This window comes from Petaurus breviceps, unplaced genomic scaffold (assembly GCF_028583685.1).
Source record: "Petaurus breviceps papuanus isolate PSGF00001 unplaced genomic scaffold, PetGlider_PUasm1.0 64, whole genome shotgun sequence".
NCBI lineage: Eukaryota > Metazoa > Chordata > Mammalia > Diprotodontia > Petauridae > Petaurus > Petaurus breviceps.
In genome coordinates, this window is record NW_027186428.1 from 2,098,990 (window position 1) to 2,119,645 (window position 20,656).

Below are 20,656 nucleotides of genomic sequence, written 5' to 3' on the forward strand. Positions count from 1 at the left end.
TCAACATATCCAAAACTGAATTTGTTATCTTTCCCCCAATCTACTCTTTTATCTTAATTATCCTATTACTCTAAGGGGCACAACCAGCCTCCCACTCACTCAGGTTTGCAACCTAGGTATCATCCTCAATTCCTCACTCTCTCTCACCCCCTATATCAAGTCTGTTGCCAGGGCCTGTTGATTCTGCTTTGGGAACATCTCTTGTATGTGTCCCCTTCTGGAACTGCCACCATCCTGGTGCAGGCCTTTCATCTCCTCATGCCTAGAATGCTGGAATAGCCTTATTGTTGGTCTTGCCTTAGGTTCTCCCCACTCTAGTCTATCCTCCACCCGTCTAACAAACTGATCTTCCTTAAGCACAGGTCTGACCATGTTAGCCTCCCACTCCCCACATTCAATACCAAAAACTCCCTATCATCTCCAGGATCAAATATAAAATATATTTTATTATAAAATATAAAATATATGTTTGGTGTTCAAAACCCTTAACAATGTGACTCCCTCCTACCTCTCAGTCTTCTTACATCTCACACATCCCTAAGTACTCAGTGATCTGGCATTGACACTGGTTTCTTTGCTGTTACTTGAATAAGATGCTACATCTCCTGACTATGCGTTTTCATGGACTTGTTCTCTATGCTTGGAATTCTCTCTCTACTTATCTCTATTTCCTAGCCTCTCTGGCTTCCTTCAAATCCCAATTAAATGCCCAACTTCTACATGAAGCCTTTCCCAATTGCCCTTATTGCTAATGCTTTCCCTGTGTCCAGGAAATATCTCCAAATTATCCTGTATGTAGCCTGTTTGTACATGGTCATTTGGAAGTTCCCTCCCCCCATTAAACTGTGAGCCCCTTGAAGGGAGAGACTGATTTTTGCCTTTTCTTGTATCTCTGCTTGGCATAGTGCTTCGCATATAATAGGTGCTTAATAAATTCTTGTTGACTGTCTACATCTGGCATGTACTTTTCACTACTTTTCAGAAAGTAGCTATAGTTTATTACAAGTTTGTTAAATTGAATTTATAAGCTGGTTCAATTAACCAATGAGGCAAGGAGAGAGGCTAAGCATTTGTGAGGAGAGGAAGGGGCAATAAAGAGAGAAGAAACGATAGAGAAACATGAGGAGGTAGGTCCAGAACAAACTTTGCCAACTTCAATCTTGAGGTTGGTGGGCAATGAATCCTGAAGGCTGTTGACATTAATATCAGCCCTTTCCCTACTGATGAAGAATAAAGTGCAAAGTCTATCACAGAACCTATCTTCAATGAGAATGAAATTGTTCCAATCCCCAAGTGCTTTTCAGAATGAGCTGGGGGGATCAAAAAGTCATTAGGTATGATCCAAAAGAATACAGTAGTCTAAGAAGTCAGGCATACAGAAAAGCTGAATAGATTTAGTTCTCATGTAAAACTCTCCAGGAAGTCACTAAAAAACCATTTTCACTTTTATTAAGTTGTTATTTTGTAATTCTGGAATTTCCTAGCAAAAATGGGTGGGGGGGAACCTAAAAAAGGAATAAATTTAAAATCCCCAAATAAACAAAATGAAAATTCTGAATTAGTAGAGGCTATGCTTATAGTGGGAATAAAAAATCAAAATAACTCCTCCTAGTTCAGCATTCTTTCTACTACATCATGCTAACTCCCCCTTAAAGACATCAAGAGCACAAGTCACTTTATAAACATTAATCAGACCTCACTCAGCTGTACAGCTAAAACTCCTTAATCAGGCTTTGTTGCTTTGTAAGCATTACATAGACAGACAAAAATGTTATTCCAGTAACTCAGAAGTACATGCTCAAGCCTGGAAAAGTCCTTAGAGATAATCTAATCCAGATTAGGAAACTAAGGTCACAGAGGAAAAAGTACATTCTCAAAATTATATAATAAATTAGCAACAGAACCAGGACTTGAGCCCAAGTCTCCTGATTCTCAGCACAGGATTCTTTTTAGTGCATCTCTAGTAAGTCACTTTGTACCTACCTAGGGCTGGTCATGCTCTCAGGCTCTGATAGTACAGGTGTAGAGAGTCCTCTCACTCTAGTATCACACTCTTAGAAAAAGAACAGCTTCATCTCTCCTTCAAGTTTCTTCAAGTACCCTGAGAGGTTAAAGATGACTCTTCTCTATTGTCTGTGGCTCAAGTCCTCAATTTTAGGAGACACACACACACACACACACACACACACACACACACACACACAAACACTATTAGCTACCAGTGACTGGCTTCTCAATTCCATTTAAACAATAAACATAAATTAATTTTACAAAGGTAACTTTAGAGAAAAATGAATGTGAGAATAGATAGAAATACAACTTTTTCTCAGCTGTACATGGTACCTTCACAAAAAATAATCATGTATTGGGGATAAAAACCCCAGAAAAGAATGCAGAAAAGCAGAATTATTAAATGTACACTCTCAGTCCATAATGCAATTAAAATTACATTCAATAATGGGGCCTGGAAGCACAGATTAAACATTAATTGGAAACTAAATAATCTATCCTAAAGAACGAGTCTGTCGAAGAACAAATCATAGAAACAATCAATAATTTCATTAAAAAGAATAAAAGCAGTGAGACAACTTACCAAAATTTATGGGAGTCAGCCAAAAAGAACTTAGGAGAAATTTTACATCTTTAAATGCTTACATCAATAAAAAAGAGAAAGTGCAACTCAGTGAAGTAGACATGCAATTAAAAGAACAAAGTTTAAATCTCCAAATAAACACCAAAATAGAAATCCTGAAAATCAACAGAGAAATTAATAAAATCTAAAATTTTTAAAAACTAAACTAATACATAAAACTAAGAACTGGTTTTATGAAAAAATAAAATAGATAAACCATTGGTTAATTTGATTTTTTAAAAAAGAGGGGCACGTAGGTGGCGCAGTGAGTAAAGCGCCAGCCCTGGAGTCATGAGGATCTCAGTTTGGATTAACACTTAACTCAGACACTTAACACAAAAAAACTAGCCGTGTAACCTTGAACAAGTTACTTAACCCCAATTGCCCTCCAAAAAAAAAAAGGCAAAAAAAAAAAAGAAAACCACATTATCAGTATCAAATATGAAAAGGTAAATGCACCACCAATGAAGATGAAATTAAAGCAATTATTAGAAATTATTTTTCCCAATCACATGCTAATAAATCTGGCAATCTAAGTGAAATGGATGAATACTTAACAAAAATATAAATGTCCCAGACAAACAGAAGAAGAAATAGAATATTTAAATAACCCTATCTTTATAAAAGAAAAAAAAACTTAAGAAAAAGGAAGGGAGGAAGGAAGAAAGAAAGAACTTGAACACTTCATTAATGAGCTCCCTATGAAAAAATTTCCAGGATCTGATGGATTTACAAGTGAATTCCACCAAATATTAAAAGAACAATTAATTCCAATATTACATAAACTATTTGAGAAAATAATAAAAGAAGGAGTCCTACAAAGTTCCAGTTATGGAACCAAGTTCCTTTAATGACACAAATATATTGATACCTAAACCAGGAATATGAAAAATAGAAAAAGAAAACTATACACTAATTTCCCTAATGAATATTGATGAAAAATTTAAGATAAAATACCAGCAAGGAGCTTATAGGAATATATCACAAAGATCATATACTCTTACACAGTGGGTTTATAGCAAGAATGCAGACATGGTTCAGAATTAGGAAAACTATCAGCATAACTGAACATATCAATAACAAACACAATAGAAATCATATGATTATCTCAATAGATACAGAAAAAGCATTTAACAAAATACAACAATCATTCCTATTTAAAACATTAGAAAACATAGGAATAAATGTAGTTTTCCTTAAAATGATAATTATTATCCATCTAAAACCAAGAGGAAACATTATCTGAAATGGGAATAAGCTAAAAGTCTTCCCAATAAGATCAGGGATGAAGTGAGGATATCCATTATCACTACTATTATTCAATACTGTATTGGAAAGGCTAGTTATAGCAGTAAGACAAGAAAAAGAAATTGAATAAAAACAGGCAATGAGGAAACAAAACTATCACTCTTTTACAAATGATATGATGGTATACTTAGAGAATCAACTAAAAAACTAGTTTGAAGCAATTAACAACTTTAGCAAAGTTGCAGAATATAAGATACACCCACATAAATCATCAAGATTTCTATACATTAGAGGGGTGAGGCTAAGATGGCAGTATAGAAGCAGGAAAACTCCATAAGCTCCCCCCATAACCACCTCAAAAACCTATAAAATGTGACTCTAAACAAACTTTATAACTATAGAACCCACAAAGTGACAGAGAAAAACAAATCTCCCACTGAAGGCAGCCTGGCAGGTGGACAGCAAGGGTCCATCACAGCGTGCTGGGAGCCAAGTCCAGCCCTGGGTGAGCCCACAGTTTTAGCCCTAGGGTGGCCCCAACCAGCAGTGGCTGGATCGGACTTCGTGAGAGTGGATCACCAGCAGCTGTGGTGGTTTCCAGAATTATCAACCCATAAATGCCAAAGACAAAGTAAAAGGTCAGAGTGGAACTCTGTTGGAACTGGGGGGGACAGAGTGTTGTCCAGCCTCTGCCCCCAGAGCAAGAAGTGGAGGAGGCGTGGCAGCCCTATAGGCACCACTACATGGCTGCTTCAGAGCTCCTGGCCTGCATATCATAGGGGGACCAAGTGACCATTTAGAGGGTAATCGCTCTTGCTTTAACCTACTTGGATCTGGATTGCTGTCTTGGGTGGAGGTCCTAGGGTGTGTGACTATTGAGCTAGAACTTGTGGTGCCTGTAGAGAATGCACCCAACTAATAGCTCCAGCAGCTGCAAAAACCCCAGCGATTTGGGACAAAGCTCTCCTCTCTGGAAGCAGAGTTCTACTTTGGCAAAAAGCTCAAAAGTCAAGTAATTGAGTGGCAACATGAGCAAGCAAAGCAAGCACAGCAATCAAACCTTAGAATTCTTTTTTGAGGACAAAAAGGATCAAAGCATGGAATGGGAGGAAGACAACAAAGTCAGAACTCCTTCACCAAAAGCTTCAAATAAAAATATGATTGGTTACAGGCCATGGAAAAGCTCAAGAAGGATTTTGAAAATCAAGACAGAGAAGTGGAAAATCAAGTAAGAAAAATTGGGAAGAGAAATTAGAATGATGCAATAAAATCATGAAAAGTGAATCAAGAAACTGACAGAAGAAAATAACACCTTAAAAAATAGACTAACTCAAATGGCAAAAGAGGCTCAAAAATGAAGAGAAGAATGCCTTAAAAAGCCAAATTTGGCAGATGGAAAAAGAATCTCAAAAGCTCACTGAAGAGAATAATTCCTTCAGAATTAGATCAGAGCAAATGGAAGCTAATGACTTTATGAGAAATCAAGATATTTTTAAACAGATCCAAAAAAAGTAAAAAACAGAAGGCAATGTGAAATATCTTATTGGAAAAACCACTGACCTGGAAAATAGATCCAGGAGAGAGAATTTAAAAATTATTGAACTACCTGAAAGCCATGATCAAAGAAAGAACCTAGAAATCATCCTCCAAGAAATTCTCAAGGAAAACTGCCCCGATGTTTTAGAATCAGAGGGCAAAATAGAGGTTGAAAGAATCCACCGATCACCTCCTGAAAAAGATCCCAAAAAGAAAACTCCTAGGAATAGTATAGCCAGGTTCCAAAATTCCCAGATCAAGGAGAGAATATTACAAGCAGCCAGGAAGAAACAGTTTGAATATTGTGGAAACACAATCAGGATAACTCAGGATCTGGAAGCTTCTACACTGAGCCATCAAAGGGCTTGGAATATGATATTCTGGAGGGCAAAGGAGCTGGAATTAAAACCAAGAATCACCACCCTGAAAAACTGAGAATCACGTTTCAGGGGAAAATATGGTCATTCGGTGGAATAGAGGACTTTCAAGCATTCTTGATGAAAAAACCAGAGTTCGGGGTGGCCAGGTAGCACAACGAGTAAGAGCACCAGCTCCAGTGTTGGGATGACCTGGGATCGAATCCCGGGCTCAGACACTTAGCACCCACCCAGAAACACCTGGCCATGTAACCTTGAGCAAGTTGCTTAACCCCAATTGCTTAGGGGCAGCTAGGTGGCTCAGCAAGTAAGAGCACCAGCTCCAGTGTCGGGATGACCTGGGGATCAAATCTGGGCTTAGATACTTAGCACCACACCCAGAAATAACTGGCCATGTAACCTGGAGCAAGTTACTTAACCCCGATTGCTTTTTAAAAAATGAAAAAACCAGAGTTGAATAGAAAAATTGACATTCAGATACAAGAAGCAAGAAAAGCATGAGAAGGTTAACAGGGAAAAGAAATCATAAGGAACTTATCAAAGTTGAACTATTAATATGCCTACATGGAAAAACAATAATTGTAACTGATGAAACTTTTCTCAGTATGAAAATAGTTGAAGGGAATACAAATATATATATATATATGTATATATATATGTCTATATCAGAGGGTATATAGGCATATGAATACATATATGAATGTGTGTATATATGTTTACAGGTATACATGGATAGAGGGCACAGGACCAATTTAATAGGAAGGGATGATACTTAAAAGGGGAAATTAAGAGGTGAGAGAGGAATATAATGAGAGGAGATGGTGAGAGACAGAATGGGGTAAACTATCTCATATAGAAGAGGCAAAGGAAAATGGTTACAATAGAGAGGAAGAATAGGAAGGCAAAAGGGAATGGGTCAACCTTATTCTCATTGAATTTGGCTCAGGGAAGGAATGAAATACACACTAAATAGGGTATCTCACTCTACAGGAGAGTAGAGGGGAAGGGGGTCAGAGGGGGGATTATGGAAGGGAGGGCAGGCTGGGGGGGAGGGAAGTTGGAAGCACCCATTTTTGAAAAGGGACCGGATCAAAGTAGAAAATAGAACAAATGGGAAGTGGGATAGAAGGAAGGGAAATATAGTCAGTCTTTTACAATATATCTACTTGTTAATGTTTTGCATTAGCTACACATGTACAACCTATACTGAACTGCTTATCTTCCCAGTAAGGGTGGGTGACAAGGGAGGAAGGGAATGAATCTGGAATTTAAAGTTTTAAAATCAAATGTTTTATATATATATATACACACATATATATACATATACATATACATATATACACACACACATTATTATTAATACTATTTTACATGTAATTGGGAAATAAGATATACAGGTACTGGGCCATAGAGATCCACCAATCCCTACTGGAAAAGTCGAAAGGGGTATGGGAAAAGATATGGGAGAGAGCAGATTGATTGGAGGAGGGGATATTCTGTGGGACTGTTATTTTGAGGCAGTGGGTAGGGGGAAAATGGGGAGAAAATTTGTAACTCAAAATCTGATGAAAATTAATGATATAAATCAGGAGTTAATAAAGCATTTGAAAAATGAAAGAAAAGAAAAAGATCCCAAAAAGAAAATTCCTAGGAATATTATAGCCAGGCTCCAGAGTTCCCAGATCAAGGAGAAAATATTACAAGCAGTGGAAACATAATCAGGATAACACAAGACCTAGCAGCTTCTACCTTAAGAGATCGAAGGGCTTGGAATATGATATTCTGGAGGTCAAAGGAGCTAGGATTAAAATCAAGAATCACCTACCCAGCAAAACTGAGTATAATGTTTCAGGGGAAAATATGGTCATTCAATGAAATAGAGGACTTTCAAGCAATCTTGATGTAAAAACCAGAGTTGAATAGAAAATTTGACATTCAAATACAAGAAGCAAGAGAGGCATGCGAAGGCAAACAGGGCAAAGACTCATAAGGAACTTATCAAAATTGAACTACCTACATTCCTACACAGAAAAACAATAATTGTAACTTATGAAACTTTTCTCAGTATGAGGATAGTTGAAGAGAATATAAATGTATATGTGTATGTATATATGTGTATAAATGTATGTGTATATATGTATGTATACATATATGTCTATATAGGAGGATATATTCATATGAATACATATGTGAGTATGTGTACATATGTGTACACATATACGTAGAGGGCACAGGATCAATTGAATAGGAAGGGATGATATTTAACAAATAAAATTAAGAAGTGAGAGAGGAATATAATGAGAGGAGATAGGGAGAGACAGCATAGGGTAAATTATCTCATATAAAAGAGGCAAGGGAAAACTGTTACAATGGAGGGGAAGAACAGAAAGGCAAAAGGGAATGGATCAATCTTATTCTCACTTGTAAGTGGCAGCTAACTTTTCTAACCCAAGGGCCAGCCTTAGCTTGTGTTCTCAGGAGGGATTAAAGAGACCAGAGATGAGAGAGAGAAAGGACTTGTAGTTTATTCTAAGATGGTAGGGCACAGGGGAGGAAAAAGCCAGCTCCTTATATACCTTTAAAGTAAGCACAATTCAAGCATGATCTCCTTGTGCACAGGGGTATGAATCAATGGAGAGGGGCCAACCAGTCACATTAGCTGCTGCTCATCAAGCGAGCAGTCTTGTGGGAGATGTCCTTGTGAGCTGGCAACTGGACTGTGGCCCTCAGCACATCCTTATATCTCAGGAATACAGAGCAGCCTTGGAACCAAGAGGCCCTGAGGCAGTTCCTGATTTTCCATGGGACAAGAAGCACTTGATACTCACATTGTCCTGTCCACTCACTGAATGTGGCTTCAGGAGGGAATAACATACATAGTAAATTGGGTATCTTACCCTACAAGAAAGTAGGGGGGAAGGGGATAAGAGGGGGAATCATAGAAAGGAGGGCAGGTTGTGGGGGAGGGCAGTTAGAAGCACACACTTTTGAAAAGGAACAGGGTCAAAGTAGAAAGAAGAACAAGTGGGGGACAGGATAAGATGGAGAGAAATATAGTCAGTCTTTCACAATATATCCACTATGGAAATGTTTTGCATAACTACACATGTACAACCTATATTAAATTGCTTATCTTCTCAGTAAGGGTGGGTGATGAGGGAAGAAGGGAAAGAATCTGGAATTCAAAGTTTTAAAATAAAATATTTATTTAAAAATTATCATTATTATTATTTTTACATGCAACTAGGAAATAAGATATACAGGCTCTGGAGTATGGAGATTCATCTTGCCCTACTAGAAAGCTGGAGGGGGTAAAGGGGAGGATATAGGAGAGAGCAGACTGGGGGAGGGGGTATTCAGTGGAATTGCTGTTTTGGGGTGGTGGGAAGGGGAAAGACGGGGAGAAAAATTATAACTCAAAATCTCATGGAAATGAATGTTGTAAACTAAAAATAAACATAAAATTTTTAAAAAATAAAAAAAGATTTCTATATATTACCAACAAGTCCAGAAGGAAGAGATAGAAAGAGAAATTCTATTTTAAATGACCCCAGACAACATAAAATACTTGGGAGTCTACCTACCAAGACAAACCCAGGAACTACATGAACACAATTACAAAACATTTTTCACGCAAATAAAAACAGATCTAAATAACTGGAGAAATATGCATTGCTCATGGGTAGGCCAAGCCAATATAATAAAAATAACAATTCTGTCTAAATTAATTTACTTCTTCAGAGCCATACCAATCAAACCACCAAGGAATTGTTTTATAGAGCAAGAAAAGATAATAACAAAATTCATCTAGAAGAATAAAAGAATATCAAGGAAATCAACAAAAAAATGTGAAGGAAGGTGGGCTAGCTTTACAAGATGTCAAACTGCATATTACAAAATGGTAGTCATCAAAACAAGTGGTAGATCAGTGGATAAAGTACATAATACACAGTAGTAAATGACCATAGTAGTCCAGTGTTTGACAAACCAAAGATTCAAGTTTTGGGAGCAAGAACTCACTATTTGACAAAAATCGCTAGGAATACTGAAAAGTCATTGGACAGAAATCAGGCATAAATCAACTTCTTACACTGTATACCAAGAAAAGGTCAAAATTGGCACATGATTTGGACATAAAGAGTAATATCATAAGCAAATTAGGGGAGCATGGAAATTTTTACCTGCCAGAGCTATGGATAAGGGAAAATTTTTTGATCAAAAAATAGAGAGGATCATAAGAAGTAAAAGGGATAATTTTGATTGCATGAAATTTTAAAAGTTTTGCACAAACAAAATCAACGTAGCCAAGATTAGAAGGAAAGCAGGAAATTGGGGGAGGAGAGACAGGGAATTTATAGCAAGTTTCTCTCATAAAGACTATGTAGGCAGGGGCGGCCAGGTGGCTCAGCAAGTAAGAGCACCGGCTCCAGTGTTGGGATGACCTGGATCAAATCCCGGCCTCGGATACTCAGCACCACACCCAGAAATAACTGGCCGTGTAACCTTGAGCAAGTTACTTAACCCGATTGCTTAAAAAAAAAAATACCATGTAGGCAACTGGTTCAAAGTAAGAGCCATTCCCCAATTGATAAATGCTCAAAGGATATGAACAGGCACTTTTCAGAAGAAAAAAAAACAACAAAGCTATCTATAGTCATAAGGGGGAAATGCCCTAAATAACTATTGATTAGAGAAATATAAATCAAAACAATTACCACCTCACACCTAACAGACTGACTAACATGACAGAAAAGGAAAATCACAAGTGTTGAAAGGGATATGGAAAAACTGGGACACTAATGCATTGTTGTGAACTGATCCAACAAGTATGAAAAGCAAGTTGGAACTATGACCAAAGGGCTATAAAATGTGCTTACCCTTCGACCCAGCAATACCACTACTGCTATCTGGGGTCTGTACCCCAAACTGATCAAAGAAAAAGGGAAAAGACCTTTATGTACAAAAATATTTACAGCAGTTCTTTTTGTGGCAGCAAAAAATTGGAAATTGAGGGGATGTCCATCAATCAGGGAAAAGCATATGATTGTGATGGAATACTATTATGCTGCAAGAAATGATGAGGGGGTGGCTAGGTGGCATGGAGAATACAGCACCAGCCTTGGAGTCAGAAGGACCTGAGTTCAAATATGGCCTCAGACACTTGACCCCCTTACTAGCCATGTGACTTTGGACAAGTCACTTAACCCCAATTGTCCTCAAAAAAAAAAAAAAAGAAATGATGAGCAGGATGGTTTCAGAAAAACCTGGGATGACTTATATGAACTGATACAAAGTAAAATGAAGTAAGCAGAACCAGGAGAACATTGTACAAGTAACATATTGTACAATGATAAACTGTGAAAGACTTCTGAAGGACTCATAATGAAAAATATTATCCACCTCCAGATATAGAAGTGATGAAGTCTAACTGAAGACTGAGGCACATTTTTTTTTTCACTTTCATTATTTTTCTTACTTTTTAAAAACAACATGGCTAATATGGAAATGGTTTGCATGATTTCACATGTATTACTGATATCACATTGCTTTCTTTCTCAATGGGTAGGGAGGGAAGGAGGCAGAGAATTTGGAATTCAAAATTGTATTTTAACTGAATGTTAAAAATAAATAAACAATAAGTTGATTTACCAAAACACAAAAACAAAGGGAACTTTACTTTGAAGATATAACAAGGTTAGAAGTACAAACATTTCCCTCTAGCACCTTCAGGGGCACACTTTCCCTGTATCACCTCAATCACTCGGGAAAGTGGCTACAGATTTATTGAATTTTCTACACAGCTTTGTCCCCAACTCAGAATCACTGTTAGATGAGTCCTCCTCCCAGGCTAGCTCCTGAAGGTGGCTCCTCGAGGTTATTGATGCAAGGCTAAATGCAGAACCTGAGATAGACTCAGCTCCCAGACTCATTTTCCTGACCTTTTAAAACTTACAAGATTGAAGACTTCAAAAGTGAAAGAACTGAAAAAAAAAAAAAAAAGAACACAAAGGCAAAGAAATGAGGCCTATATTCATGGGACCACACAGCCCAAGGCCTTTTCTCTTACATCAGACAGAAAGAATTCAAAGGCTGTGCTTTTGAATACACCCCCAGACAATTAAAAGTATTCCTTTTTACTATCTGGTTAGAAGGCTGTTAACAAGATAAGGAAGTCTCTCCAGTGCACTTCCATTATCCACTATCACAACTCTCTTGAAAAGCAGGCTCCCCAGTACCATCAGCATCAGTAAGCATGCTCCCAAAAGACTGGGTTCATGGGCCAGTCCCCTGTTACAGTGGTCTAGACAGAGATCATGCTACAAAGGTGCCAAATAACATGTAGAAAATCTTGGGAATAAATGGCAGGGTTTCTATATGATTAGTGTCCTTCCTGTCTGGTGTAAAGGACAATTGATACCCATAGTACCACTTAATTATTTACTGTAAAAAAAGAAAATAAATCTAGGCTGTACCTTACAACTAAAATCTTTCAGTGTTGACCTGATGGATGCTAAGTCTCTTCCAAAGAGGTAATTCACTAAACACTGTCTTATTAAATAATAACTTATTGCTAGTGTAATGGACATTTGGAAAACAATTTCTATGGGCAGAGGAAAGTCTTAAGTGCCCAGATGTATAAGTTTCTGGGAGATGTAGTCTGAAGCAGACAGCATTGTTTCCTCTTGCCCAAGGAGAGACTGTCACAAGGGAAATACATGCACACAGACATACAGATGAAAGAAGATACTGAGTGCAAAAAGAAAATATACACACATATGTATATATACAGACAAATTCAAATATATACATACATATATATGTATATATACGTGTGTGTGTGTATCAGACAATTCAACTCCTATGGGTCCAGAGACTGGGAGAAATGGGGACAAGGCACAAAATATAGTGGTCAGGGTTAAATTGTCCCTGAGGGGTTCCTGGAAAGACCTGCCCACTATAGGCAGATGGAACATGCCTGTGGCCAAGATGAGAGACAGGTCTGTTCGTTTACTGACATTTCCCCTACAAGAAGATTGTTCTGTATGAAGGCATTGGTACATCACTCCTCTACTCTCTCCCACCAGGAGAATGAATGCTGTTCCAACGTTTCCCGGTTCTTTAAAGTTATACTTCTACCCATCCTTACTGTTCCTGCTTCAATACTTCATTATTTGTGAGGGAGAATCATAAAAAGGTGGGAGATGGGAGGGAGGAAAGTGGCTAGAAAAGCATGAGAGAGGGCGAAGGTGACAGTGGAGAGGACTTTCTGTCTAAATAGCCAGAATTCAATCCTGGCAAATGGAATCCCAGACTAAATGATAGAGAATCTAATTGACATTGATTCCCCATTTTTAAAAACTTCCTAAAGCAGAATGAAAGTTGAATCTGGAGTTTCCTATAGATAAAATTCTGAGTCATGAGTAAACAGATTTAAGTGTTTCCAGTGGAAAGGAGGCAAAATGAGGAAAAAAGCAGGAGGTCCTTCCCCCAGCACCAGGTGTCACAGGCAAGTTTATTCTCCCCATTCCCTCTTAGCAGAGTCAACATACCTATCTAACCCTGAATGAATGAGGAGCTAAGTGGAAAGCAGTGAATAAGAAAAGTCACAATCCCCAAGGCAGCTAAAAGGAAAGGCTGGGAAAGAGAGACTCCATCCCCAAATAAAGGGGTACAGTCCTGTTAATCTCTCTCAGTCTTGTCTCTGTGTCTCTCTGACTCAGTCTTTTCTCTGTTTATCTCTGTCTCTGTCTACCTTCTTATCTCTGTCTCATCTCTTTATCTCTGTCTCTGTCTGCATCTCTACCTACCGTATGTCTCTGTTTGTCTCTCTCCTTCAAGAATATCTAGCCAATTAATACACTATTGGTAGAGTTGCGAATTGGTCCAACCATTCTGGATAGAAATTTGAAACTATACCCCAAAGACCATAAAACTGTACATTCCATTTGACCCAGCAACACAAGGCTGTATCCAAAAGAAATTTTTTTAAAAGGAAAAGGACCTTATACACAGAAAACTATTCATAGCAGCTCTTTTAGTGGTAGCAAAGAAATGGAAATTGAGGGAATGCCCATCAATTAGGGAATGGCTGAACAAGTTATGGTATATGATTGTGATGGAATACTATTGTGCTATAAGAAATGATGAGCAGGGGGCAGCTAGGGGGCGCAGTAAATAGAGCACCGGCCATGAAGTCAGGAGGACCTGAGTTCAAATCCAGCCTCAGACATTTAACACAAAACCTAGCTGTGTGACCTTGGGCAAGTCACTTAACCCTAATTTCCCTACTTTCCCCCTCAGAAAATAAAAAAGAAATGATGAGCAGGATGCTTTCAGAAAAGCCTGGAAAGACATGAACTGATACATAGTGAGGTGAGCAGAACCAGGAAAACACTGTACACAGCAATATTGTACAACGATCAACTGTGAATGACTTGGCTATTCTCAGCAATACAGTAATCTAAGACAGACTCATGATGAAAAATGCTCTCTGCCTCCAAATAAAGAATTGATGGAGTCTGAATGCACATCAAAGAATACCTTTTTTTTAAACTTTCATTATTTTTCTTTTTTTTTTTTTTGGTCTTTGTTTTCTTTTACAACATGACAGAAATATGTTTTGCATTACTGCACATGTATATCCTATATAAAATTGCTTGCCTTCTGTGATAGTAATGGCAATTAAAGATTCCCCTGTATTGGCTTGGTTTTCAAATTGATTGTGTTAAAACCCAGAGCTTGTTAATCCCACCTGTGGGATGGGCTTGTTGATGTGAAAAGAAAGTCCTGAACCGGGAGGAGCTGGTGACATAGATTTGGAGAGACACAAGAGAGAGGCAGAAGACCTTTTTTTGGAAGCAGCACCTCGTGGAGAGAGAGAGACTAAGAGAATTGCTGGTGGCCGCTTTGAATTGCCCTGGACTTTTGAGACCTGCCCCCCTGAGCTGCCAAGGACTGAGGAGACATGACTGTTTTGCTGGTACTTTTTCTGTTTTGATGCTGTTTTGCCATATTTGTCCACTGGTGAAAGACAGTCCTTTTGTTGAAGAAGTTCTGGAACCTGGCTGTTGGCTAAGAAGCCCTGAGACTGTCCTGCAGACAGAGTGAATACTGTCCACTGGTGAAGGACAGTGCTGTTGTTGCAGGGGTCTGGGAACCTTTCTGTTGGTTCAGAAGCCCTGAAGAAGGATTTTCTGGTTGTATGTTTACAGAAATCCTGGGAGAGGGTTTTGCTAATGTTTTCAGGGGTTCTAGGACTGTTCTACAGACAGAGGATGAATTAGTGAAGAGACTGGCAATGTATCTTGTGGCCTTGCTAAGCCTTGTCTCCCCAGGAACTAAGATTGCTGAGAACTTGCCTTGTGTCAAGATGAAGAAAAGACCTCCATTTGGGCATTAGGTGCTGTGCTTAAACTTGATGTAACTCTGGGGTAGATTCAATTGTGATCCAGGGGTGGGGAACTTTTGACCTTTTTGTGTTCTATGGATGAGCAAATGAATGTATTTTACTTATGTTTGGAAACTAATCTCCATTTGAGAAGAGGGGCTTTGTGGTGGACTAAATAAAGGTACAGGCTAGGGGTGGAGAGGTATTTAGAACCAGGACTTTGTAATTGATTGAATGATTGGAAGGTCCTGGGGTGGGGTAGTCCTTGGAGATTATTTAATCACACTTAGTAAATGCTGTATTTTGGAATGATGTCATGTTTTGATCTTCTCTGTTCTTGGTTTGTCACTGAATAAAATGGAGAGCACCTATGCTGGTATTCTGAACCTTGGGAAGTTGCCTTTCCTTGGCATTACATTACACCTTCTCAATGAGGGTGGACAGCAGAGAAGGAAGGAGAGAATTTAGAACTTAATTTTTTTTAAATGAATGTAAAAGTCTTTTTTTTATAAGTAACTAGAAAAAATAAAATATTTGAAAAATGTATTTTTTAAAGAACATCTACTTCAAACTCCTCTTTTGTTATTAGAAAACCGAGGCCTTTCACAAATAATGACAGCATCAAGTCAAGAATCTTGTCAGGGTCTCACAATGAACATGTGACAGAACCAGACATCATACTGGAACATCTCATATGATACCCAGGGCACCTTCTATTATACCACACTGTCCTACTTAACTTTGTCCAATTCTGTATCCATCCCACACAGTTATAAAAGTCAGAAACTGAAATCCCCTGTTACACTACAGCATCCTTTGAGAACTCCCCATAACAAGCTTTCTTAGTCTCATAGACAGAAGCAGAGTGAAGCTGAGCTGGTGATTATGAGGCTTTTCTAAAACCAGAGGGGTTTTTGTTGTTGTCATTGTCGTTGTTGGGTTGTTTCAGTCATGTATGTCTCCTCATGACCCCATGTTGGGTTTTATTGGCAATGATACTGGAATGGTTTGCCATTTCCTTCTCTAGCTCATTTTACAGATGAGAAAACTGAGACAAAAAGGGTAAGTGACTTACTCAGGGTCACACAGTTAGTAAATGTTTGAGACCAGATCTGAACTCAGGTCTTCCTGACTCCAGGCCCAGAACTCCATCCAATGCTCCACCTACCTGCCCCTAAAACCAGAGGAGCTGGGTTCAAATCCCATCTCTATGGATTAATACTTAATTGACTTCAAGCAAATCACTTACCGTCTATGGGCCTCAGTCTGCTTCCTCCGTAAAGTGAGAGGGTTGGACTAGATGGCCTTCAACATCCCTTACAACCCTTACGCTTTGATTCTAAGACATCTGCAGCCTGAAGCTCTGCATCCACAGGTCTCCCTAGACCTAGCACAAGATATTAGCACATCAGTGCACCATCTGGTGGCAGTGGGGGCAAACTGACCGATGGTTTTCTGGAGGTCTTGAAAACCTGAATGAGAAGAAAAGACAAATCTGGCTTTTCTGCAAGATTTTAAGGCCCAGGTACCAAAATTAACTCTCTTATTTAATTAAAGAATACAGTACATATAACACTGAGGGTATAGGAGAAATAAAGGAACTTTCAACATAGGAAGTGATGTGTTGTGGTGAAAAGAGGCCTAGAATTAGTCAGCTTTTAGGGGAGAAATCAGTCAATATGTACACAATACATGATAAATGTTACAAAACCAATCACAACCTTTGATCTAATGTTGCCACTGCTAGGGCCATATTCTAAGTGTGTTATTGAAACGATCATGGGGTCATTGACTTTGAACTGAAAGAGATCTTGGAGACCCATCTAGTCTGACCTTCTTACTTGAAAAGTCAGGAAATCAAGGCCCAGAGAGGTTAAAAGGCTTAACCAATGTCATACAGGTAAAAAGGACCTAGCTATATATACACAGTCTACATAGATGAAAACACAAGTAGTTTTTAAAAAAATCAATGGAGGCAATGTTATCATTAGAGTACATGATAGAACATATGGAAAGAAAGACGAAAGTGATGAGGAGCTTGGAAAACATCACAAGTCTGGATAAAAGAGATGATATAGCAGTGCTGTGGCATCCCAACTAGCTGAATATTCACTGGAGTGTTTTCTGTGTCTCTCTGTCTGTCAAAATCTTTCTGAGGCAATTCAGGAATCTACCTAAAGCGATTCAGCTTCCTGGTATGGCACTGGCAGACTGGGCAGGTTTCACAGGCATACAACAATGAGGTCAGCACAATGGCTCTGTAAAGTCAGTTTGGTAGGCAGCCTAATACTTCTTCTCCTTTGGAGTTACCAAAGACTGAGCTAGCTCTGGAAATGTGTGTGTCAACCTCATCATCTACATGTACATTCCTGGGAAGTATACTGCCAAGGCAAGTGAACTTATTCACAGTATCAAAATTTTTCCATTTGCCATAACTGATGGTTTCACTATGGTCCTGTCTGGTAAAGAATCTCTATTTTCTTGGTGCTAATTATTAGATCAAAATTAGCACAAGCAGCAGAGATTCGATTCATACTTTGTTGCATCTTAGCCTCAAAGGCTGCATTGAGCATACAATCAGCTGGGAATAAAAAGTCACACATCAACTCTCCCTCTACTTCAGTCTTGGCTTGTAGCCTTTTCAAGTTAAATGATTTACTGTCAGTCCAATAGTTGACCTTGATGCCATTTTTATTCTAGTTGAAGGCATCTGACAACATCACTGAAAACATCATGCTAAATAAAAAGCATGAGAGGAAGCACATAATCCTGCTTCACTCTACTGGTAACTGGGAAAGCATCAAAACTTCATCTATTAACCAGAACCCCTGCAAGCATGCTGTCACAAAACTGGTATACAATACTGATGAACTGCTCTGGGCAAAAAAATTTTGCCATGATCTTCCCCAAGCCTTCATGACTGACAAAGGCCTTGGCTTTTTTTTTAGGAACAAGATCCTATCAAAGGCCTTGTTCAGATCAATGGATATTGTGTACAGACCTCTGTTCTACTCCTGGCATTTGTCTTGCAGTTGTCAGACAACAAACAGCAAAATGACCATTCCTCAGCCCTTTCTGAAGCCACACTGGCTCTCAGGCAGATGACCATCTCCCAGGTGAAGAATCAACAATTAATGAAGATTCTGTCAAGAATCTTGCTGGCAAAAGAGAAAGAGAGGCCCCCTGTGACTGTCACAGAACAACCCCCTTTCCTTTATAGAGATGGACAATGTAGGTATACTCGAACTCCTGGGGGATAACCTCCCCTTGCCATATAACCTGGAAGATAAATCAGCTTTTGTATGAACAGTGGAACTCCTGCCTTGTAGATCTTTGTTGGAATAGAATCAGCACCAGACACTTTGCCACACCAGAGAAGCCTGATGGCATGCAAAACCTCTTCTTCAGTTGGAAGCTCAGCTACAGAGGGATTGACTTCAACCTGAGGTATGCAGCCAGTGGCTTCAGCATTGGTTGAAGATGGTTTGATGAGAATACTATGAAGTGTTCATTCCATTTCTCCGTGATCATGTCCTTATCACTAATCAATGTGGCTCCATCAGCACTGAGTAGTTGAGATGCACCATAGGTCTTTGGCCCATCGATAACCTTCAGGGTATCATAAAAAGCACTTTAGACTGTTACTATCAATGCAAAACTGGATTTTATCGGCCTTCTTACTGAACCAAGAATCCTTCATCTCTCTAAGTTTTGCCTGAACTTTACTTTTGATAGAGTTAAACACTGCCTTCCTAGAGATGGATGAACTATCCTGCTAATAAACCCTGAAGAGTTCTCATTTTTAGCTTAGCAGCTTCTGAATTTCCTCAAAATTTTTGTCACCCTAATCTTGATGTTTGTGAGTGTTCTGGCCCAGATAAATAAATCAAATGTCTGAAAGCTGCTATTTCTTTTTGCTCCACTGTTGCCAATCATATGTTGGCTCAGCTTTCCCTTTAAGTGAACACAACCTATTCATGCCACAGAAGCACTCTAATCTATTGACATTAAATCTTCTAGAGATTGCTTTGCCTGGGGCCATTGATTTTGTTGAATGCAAATGTTCAACTTGAAGAGGATAAGTCGCTCTGCCTTACTCAGGAGGCAGAAGTAGGTCCTCAGCCTCTTCTCTTCTGTGGTGGCTCCGACGTAGTCAAAATGAAGTTCAATCCCTTTGTGACCTCTTACCGAAGCAAGAACCGCAAGAGGCATTTCAATGCCCCTTCCCACATACGGAGGAAAATTATGTCTTCTCCTCTTTCTAAGGAGCTGAGACAGAAGTACAATGTCTGCTCCATGCCCATTCAAAAAGATGATGAAGTCCAGGTTGTTCGAGGACACTACAAAGGTCAGCAGATTGGCAAGGTAGTCCAGGTTTACAGGAAGAAATATGTGATCTACACTGAGCGTGTGCAGCAGGAGAAGGCTAATGGTACAACCGTCCATGTGGGCATTCATCCCAGCAAGGTGGTTATCACAAGGCTAAAGCTGGACAAAGATCGCAAAAAGATCCTTGAGCAAAAAGCCAAATCTCGCCAAGTAGGAAAGGAAAAGGGCAAATATAAGGAAGAAACTGTTGAGAAAATGCAGGAGTAAAAATTACATGGCTGTAATTAAATTTCTAGAATGAACAAACCTTAAAAAAAAAAAAAGAGGATAAGTCTATGATCAGTCCAGCACTCTACACTATACATCATCTTTACACTCTCACATCCTGTCTTTCTCTTCCTTACAATGACATAGCCCATTAAATGCCAATGTTTGCTGTAAGGGTGTATCTACAGTTTTATTGTATTTAAGTAAATAGAAGACCACGTTGGTGATGAGGTCATGAGATGCACAAATTTTCAGTAATAAGCGACAATTGCTGCTCCTGTTTCTGACTCCATTCCTCCCAAGGACTCCCTGACATATCTAATAGTCTGTACCTACTCTGGCATTAAAATCACCCACTATTACAAGCTTGTCCTCTTTCAACACATTGATGATGAGAGTCTCCCTGTCTTCATAAAATTTTTCTTTGACCTCATCAGGATTCATCATGATGGGAACATACCCATTGATGAGGGTGGTTTGGCACTTTCCTGCAAGTAGCAATTACATTGTCATGAGCCTATTGTTCACTCCTTCTGGGAGGCAACAAGCTTGTTGACAAGATTCGTTTTGATTGTGAAACCTACACCAGCTTCATGGCAATCCCCATCACTTTGGCTACTCTAGGAAAAACATGTATCCAGCTCTGACTTCAGAGTAAGCTAGTTTTCATTTGCCAACCTTGTTTAACTCAGGGCTGCTACTTGGATGTGACACCTGCTGAGTTTTCTTGCAATAAGAGTTGTTCATCTCTCAGGTCTACTGGATTTCATGTTGTCTATTAAGTGTGAGCACACTTATGTGTACCAATGCAAGTGGAATCATCTTTGCAAAAATTCTGTACTTTTTCTGTCTTTTGACCACAGGATAAGATCCCCCCCT

The 20,656-nt window shown here is 38.9% G+C and overlaps 1 long non-coding RNA gene and 1 pseudogene across 1 annotated transcript in view; one reads left to right on the top strand and one right to left on the bottom strand.

Annotated features, from left to right (window-relative positions):
• LOC138173725 (uncharacterized) overlaps positions 1-20,656 on the bottom strand; it is a 107,801-nt gene that overhangs the window by 30,174 nt on the left and 56,971 nt on the right. The gene's annotated exons all lie outside the window — the stretch shown is intronic.
• LOC138173664 (large ribosomal subunit protein uL24 pseudogene) lies at positions 19,274-19,780 on the top strand (annotated as a pseudogene).